At 35.3% G+C, this 7,966-nt stretch overlaps 1 pseudogene; it reads left to right on the plus strand.

Moving 5' to 3' along the window:
• Window positions 1-209: 209 nt before the first annotated feature.
• LOC124993666 (small nuclear ribonucleoprotein G-like) lies at window positions 210-519 on the plus strand (annotated as a pseudogene).
• Window positions 520-7,966: the final 7,447 nt, after the last annotated feature.

The following is a 7,966-nucleotide window of genomic DNA, read 5'->3' on the forward strand; positions in this document are numbered from 1 at the left end:
CAATCACTAAAACTTTTTTTAAAAATATAATGGAATATTATTCGTGGAATTTAAATATTACACCAGACAGTCTCCACTTAGGGCAAATAAGACACTAAAGGATGAACAGAGGGGTAAAATATAAATGGGACACAGAAAAAGCAAAAAGGAGCATGACAGAAGCTGTCAATTCCTTTTTAAGGCACTCCTGAGCCTGCAGAGTAGATAACATGAGCAAAGCTCACCCTCCTGAGCTTAAAAAACAAACTGTGGACAAGAAGTTATCATTGAAATTAAATGGTGGCAGACATTTCCAAGGAATATTGCAAGAATTTGATCCTTTATGAATCTTGTGATGAATGTGTGGCAATGGCAACTAGTGGGCAAGAGAACAATACTGGAATGGTGGTAATATGAGGAAATACCATCATTATGTTAGAAGCCTTGGGACGACTATTCAGCAGAGAAATCCGTGTCCCCTCTCCAAAGGGCCTGTTTAACTATGATGTAAAAATCAGGTCATGGACATTTTCATATTAAACTTTTTGTTAAATAAACTTTTTAATATAAAAAAGAACAAAAAGAAAACGATGTAAATACAATTATATAACAACAATAAGTATGAGTAGACTGAGTCATCAAAAGGCAGAGAGTATCAGATAAAAACAAACAAGAGCCAACTGTATGCTATCAGCAGAAGAGACATTTTAGATTCCAAGACACAAATAATTTGAAACTGGAAGTATGTAAGAAGAAACATAATGCAAACAGTATTCATATGAAAGTGACTATAGAATATCTGACACAGCAGACTTCAACAAAAAGAAAAAGTTACCAGAGGAACAGGTGGGAATTTGAGAATAATAAAAGGCTCAATCCATCAAGAAGTTCTGGTAAATGCAAATATATGTGCACCTAGCACTCAAGTCCAAAAATAACACGAAGCAAAAACTAACAGAACTGAAGCAAGAAATAGGCAATTCAGTAATGAAAATGGAATACTTAAGTAGTCTACTTTCAGTGATGGATTGGAAAACAGGTACAAGATTAACAAGAAAACAAAATTCCAGCCTTTATCTAGATTGACCAAGAGAGAAATTTCACTTAAAATAGAATCAAAATAATGTGATAGGTAGGAGTATTTTAATAAAGGAAATAATATGGACACACTGAAAACTACTTATCATGTTGAAAGAAATGAAATAAGTCTAGATAAATGGAGATATAATAATTTTTCATGACTTGAAAATTTCAATATTTTTAAAATTGCAATAATATCTAAGTTGCTGTATAGATTCAATGCAATCCTTATCAATGTCCTTGCAGGCTATATTTTTTTCCCAGAAATTGGTAAGTTGATCCTAAAATTAATATGGAAATATAACAGAAACAGAATAGTCAAAACAATTTTGGAAAAGAACAAACTTGGGTAACTTCCCAATTTCAAAACTATAGTATTCAAGACAGTATAACATTTACACATGATCAATGGAAAAATACTGAAGTCCAGAAATAAGCCCATATATTTAAAGTCATTTTTTTTTTTACTAAGTTGAAAAGACAATAAAATGTGAAACAAACAGTCTTTTTTAACCAATGGTAGTGGGACAATCAGATATCCAGATGCAAAAGAATGAATCTGGATCCCTCTCACATAGTACACTCACAAGTTAAGACAAAAGAAACCGTGTATCTGGCAGTCACTGAGCGAGCTGGTGGCTGAGTCAGGCCGCTATATCGTGGAGGTAAGAGGCGGGCAGATAACCCTCCCAGCCAGCAGGCCAAGAACAGATGTCATAACTGATTGACCCCGCCTGACCCCTGCACCTAAGTCAGAACCATCACTGGTTGGTTGCAGTCGCGGAGCTAGCTGAAGGGTGAGTCAGGCCACTTGCATGCCAGAGGAAGCAGGCCCTTGCAGAGCAGGCAGCGGGTAGCCAACCCGCCCAACCACCAGGCCAAATACAGACGCCACCACTGAACAACCCCATCCCACCACCACGCCGAGGTTTGTCGCCATCACGGAGTTAGACAGAAGCTTCTTTATAGGTTGGTGCAGGAATTTTGAATTACTCCTGAGGGCGTGGCCATCATCATTGGAAGGGCAGCTCCCTTCCTGAGACACCTACAGGAGGCTAGAAGACCTTTGACAAGACCCAGGAACCAAGAACAGGAGGTATTGAGAGACTCGGGACCACTCAGAGTTATCAGGATCACTCAGAGCCACCATGGAATATACCTCACCTGAAGGCCACCACCTGTAGAAGGCCGGCTTCCTAGTGGAGCACAGCATTATCAAGTTCCTCCAAGACTTCAGGCTACTAGAGGCTAAGAAGTGAGTTATTGGAAATCTACAGAGACAATATTAATCATAGAGGAAATCTACAATATCTCAGAGTTTCACTACAAGAGAGGTAGATACCTGAACAATATGAAAAAAACAAGGGAAAAAAATGTCCCAAAGAACCTTGATGGTATAGCAATAAAATCCAATGACAGCATGGCAGAAGAAATGTCAGAAAGGGACTTCAGAATGTACATAATCAAAATGATCAGGGAGGAAACGAGGAGATGAAAGAGCAAATGCAGGCATTGAAGGATGAGATGAAAGGGCAAATGCAGGCATAGAATGATCACACCAATCGACAGTTAAAAGAGCAAATACAGGAAGCAAAGGATCATTTCAATAAAGATTTAGAGATATTGAAAAACAAGCAAACAGAAATCCTTGAAATGAAGGAAACAATAAACCAAATTAAAAACTCCATAGAAAGCATAACCAATAGGATAGAACACCTGGAAGACAGAACCTCCAGACAAAATATTTAATCTTGAAAACAAAGTTGATCAAACAGAGACAGTAAGAAATAATGAATAGAATCTACAAGAACTATGGGATATCATGAAAAGGCCAAACTTAAGAATTATCAGGATTGAGGAAGGCTTAGAGAAACAAACCAAAGGAATGAACAATCTACTCAATGAAATGATATCAGAAAATTTCCCAAATCTGAAGAATGAAATGGAAAATCAAGTACAAGAGGGTTATAGGACTCCGAATACACAAAATTACAATAGACCTACACCAAGGCACATTATTATGAAAATAACTAACAAACAAAATAAAGACAGAATTTTAAAGGCTGCGAGAGAAAAGGATCAAATTACATTCAGGGGGAAACCAATACGGATAACAGCAGATTTTTCAATCCAGATCCTAAAAGCTAGAAGGGCCTGGAACAACATTTTTTAAGCTCTGAAAGAAAATGGATGCATCCAAGAATCTTATACCCAGCAAAACTTACCTTCAGATTTGATGATGAAATAAAATCCTTCCATGATAAACAAAAGCTAAAAGAATTTACAAAAAGAAAGCCAGCATTACAGAACATACTCAGCAAAATATTTCATGAGGAAGAGATGAAAAACAAAGATGTAAATCAGCAAAGGGAGGAACTACCCTAAAGGAACAACCAAATAAAGGAGAAATCAAGTCATGTCAAAAAAAAATGAGTCAAATGACTGGGAATACAAATCATATCTCAATAATAACCCTGAATGTTAATGGCCTGAACTCATCAATAAAAAGACATAGACTGGCAGATTGGACTAAAAAGAAAGATCCAACAATTTGCTGCCTGCAAAAGACTTATCTCATAGAAAGAGATTCCCACAGACTAAAGGTGAAAGGATGCGGAAAAACATACCATGCACATGGACACAGCAAAAAAACTGGAGTATCCATCCTCATATCAGATAATGTGGACTTCAAGCCAAAGTTAGTCAGAAGTGATAAAGAAGGACATTTCATACTGCTTAAGGGAAGCATAAATCAGCAAGACATAACAATCATAAATATCTATGCCCCAAATAGTGGTTCATCCATATATTTCAAACAAAACCTTCTCAATTCCAGGAATCAAATAGACCACAACACAGTAATACTAGGTGATTTTAACACACCTCTCTCACCACTGGACAGATCCTCCAAACAAAAATTGAACAAAGAATCCATAGATCTCAAAAACACAATCAATAATTTAGATTTAATGGACATTTATAGAATATACCATTGAACAAAGAGTGAATACACTTTCTTCTCAGCAGCACATAGAACCTTCTCTAAAATACACCATATGTTATGCCACAAAGATACTGTTAGCAAATACAAGAAGATAGAGATAGTACCTTGTATTCTATCAGATCTTAATGGATAGAAATTAGAAATAAATGACAGAGTAAAAAACAGAAACTACTCCAACACCTGGAGATTAAATAATATGCTATTGTATGATGAATGGATAACAGAAGATATCAGGAAGAAAATTTAAAAAATTCTTAGAGGTAAATGAGAACAAAGAAAAAACATATCAGAATCTCTGGGACACTATGAAAGCAGTTCTTAGAGAAAAATTTATTTCATGGAGTGCATTCAATAAAAGAAGAAAAAATCAACAAATAAACGACCTAACACTATGCCTCAAAGCCCTAGAAAAAGAAGAAAAGAGCAACACCAAAAGTAGTAGAAGACAGGAAATAGTTAAAATCAGAGCTGAAATCAATGAAATTGAAACAAAAGAAACAATTGGGAAAAATTGACAAAATGAAAAGTTGGTTCTTTGAAAAAAAAAAAGAAAACTGATAAGCCCTTAGCCACACTAACAAAGAGAAGAAGAGAGAAAACCCAAATTACTAAAATTCGGAAAGAACAAGGAAATATCACAACAGACATGACTGAAATACAAAACATAATTAGAAGCTATTTTGAAAATCTATACTCCAACAAAATAGAAAATCTTGAAGACATCAACAGGTTTCTAGAGACATATGAATTACCTAAACTGAACGAGGAGGTCATACACAATTTAAATAGATAAATTTCAAGTAATGAAATAGAAGAAGTCATCAAAAGCCTACCAACAAAGAAAAGTCCCGGACCAGATGGGTTCTCAGCCAAGTTCTACAAAACCTTTAAAGAAGAGCTCATTCCAATGCTTCTCAAAGTATTTCATGAAATAGAAGAGGTGGGAATCTCCCAAACTCATTCTATGAAACCAATATCACCCTGATACCTAAACTAGAAGAGACACATTGAGGAAAGAAAATTTCAGACCAATATTCTTAATGAACATTGATGCAAAAATTCTCAACAAAATCTTAGCAAATCGTATACAATAATATATTAAAAAGATAGTGCACCATGATCAAGTGGGTTTTATCCCAGGGATGCAAGGTTGGTTCAACATCCAGAAATCAATAAATGTAATTCACCATATCAATAGACTTAAAGTCAAGAATCATATGATTCTTGTGATAGATGCAGAAAAAGCATTAGATAAAATACAGCATCCCTTCATGCTCAAAACACTGGAAAAAAATAGGGATAGTGAGAACATTCCTTAACATTGTAAAGGCCATCTATGCTAAGCCCATGGTCAATATCATTCTAAATGGTGAAAAACTGAAAGCATTCCTCCTAAACACTGGAACAAGGCAGGGATGCCCTCTTTCACCACTTCTATTCAACATTGTCCTCGAAACTCTAGCCAGAGCAATTAGACAGACCAAGGAAATTAAAGGAATATGAATAGGAAAAGAAGAACTCAAACTATCCCTATTTGCTGGTGACATGATTATATATTTAGAGGAACCAGAAAATTCCAATAGAAAACTTTTAGAACTCATAAGTGAATTCAGTAAAGTAGCAGGATAAAAGATTAATGCTCATAAATCCAATGTATTTTTATACATAAGTGATGAATCTTCAGGAAGGGAAGTTAGGAAAACTACCCCATTCACAATAGCCTCAAAAAAAAAAAAATACTTGGGAATCAATCTCACAAAAGAGGTGAAAGACCTCTACAATGAGAACTACAGAACACTAAAGAAAGAAATGAAAGAACATCTTAGAAGATGGAAAGATCTCCCATGTTCTTGGATAGGCAGAATTAATATTGTCAAATGGCCATACTACCTAAAGTGCTATACAGATTCAATGCAATTCCAATTAAAATCCCAATGACGTACCTTAGAGAAATAGAGCAAGCAAATATGAAATTCATCTGGAAGAATAAGAAACCCAGAATAGCTAAAGCAATCCTTAGCAGGAAGAGTGAAGCAAGGGATATCACAATACCAGATCTTCAACTATACTACAAAGCAATAGTAACAAAAACGGCATGGTATTGGCACCAAAATAGATAGGTAGATCAATGGTACAGAATAGAGGACATGGACAGAAATCCAAATAAATACAATTTTCTCATACTAGACAAAGGTGCCAAAAATATGCAGTAGAGAAAAGATAGCCTCTTCAACAAATGGTGCTGGGAAAACTGGCAATTCGTATGCAACAGAATGAAAGTAAACCCCTATCTCTCACCCTGCACAAAAATCAACTCACAATGGATCTAGGACCTTGAAATCAGATGAGAGGTCCTGCATCTTATAGAAGAAAAAGTAGGTCCAAATCTTCAACTTGTTGGCTTAGGATCAGACTTCCTTAACAGGACTCCCATAGCTCAAGAAATAAAATCAAGAATCAATAACTGGAATAGTTTCAAACTAAATAGCTTTCTCTTAGCAAAGGTAGCTATCAGCAATGCAAAGAGAGAGCCTACAGAGTGGTGGAAAATCTTTGCCACTCATACTTCAGATAGAGCACTAATTTCCAGAATATATAAAGAACTCAAAAAACTCTACACCAAGAATACAAATAACCCAATCGACAAATGGGCTAAGGAAATGAACAGACACTTCACAGAAGAAGATATACAGGCAATCAACAAACATATGAAAAAATGTTCACCATCTTTAGTAAAAAGAGAAATGCAAATCAAAACTACCCTAAGATTCCATCTCACCCCAATTAGAATGGCAATTATCAAGAATACAAGCAACAATAGGTGTTGGAGAGGATGTGGGGAAAAAGGTACACTCATACATTGCTGGTGGGACTGCAAATTAGTGCAGTCACTCTGAAAAGCAGTGTGGAGATTCCTTAGAAAACTTGGAATGGAACCACCATTTGACCCAGCTATCCCACTCCTTGGCCTATAATCAAAGGACTTAAAATCAGCATACTACAGAGATACAGCCACAACAATGTTCATAGCTGGTCAATTCACTATAGCTAGATTGTGGAACCAACCTAGATGTCCCTCAATTGATGAATGGATAAAGAAACTGTGATATATGTATACCATGGAATATTACTCAGCTATAAAGAATAATAAAATTATGGCATTTGCAGGCAAATGGATGCAGTTGGAGAATATCATGCTAAGTGAGATAAGCCAATCTCAAAAAAACCAAAGGATGAATCATCTCACTGATAAGCAGATGATGACACATATAGGGGGTGAGAAGGGGGCAGAAATGGAGGAAGGAGGGACTGTATAAAGGGATAAGGGGGGTGGGAGGGGTGGGAGGGAGAAAAAAGTAGCGGAATGAATCAAAAACTATTAGCCTAGGTAAATGTATGATTACATTAATGGTATGCCTCTGCTTCATGTACAAACAGAGAAACAAGATGTATTCCATTTCTTTACAATAAAAATTAATTTAAGAAAAGAAACCATATATGTAAAATAAAAACTAAAATTATAAAAATATCTTAGAAAAAAAATAGAAATTGACCACCATAACATTTGATTAGACCCTTGATTTTTAGATAGGATACCAAATACAACAACAAAAACTACCTACAGAAGATATGATTCCAAGATATGATACCAAATACAACAACAAAAAATAGTAACAAAAGAAAAAAATAGCTAAATTGGGCCATGCCAATATCAGAAGCATTTGTAATGCAAAAGAAACCATTAAGAAAAGGAAAATAAAATTTATGTAATGGGAGAAAACATTTGCTAAGTATATATTTGATAAAGGTGTTTATATAGCATACATAAAGAACTATTAGAATGGAATAATTAAAAAGACAACTCTATTAAAAAATTAGCAGACAGAAGTGATATCATCAAAA

Source organism: Sciurus carolinensis, chromosome 9 (assembly GCF_902686445.1).
Source record: "Sciurus carolinensis chromosome 9, mSciCar1.2, whole genome shotgun sequence".
Taxonomy (NCBI): Eukaryota; Metazoa; Chordata; class Mammalia; order Rodentia; family Sciuridae; genus Sciurus; species Sciurus carolinensis.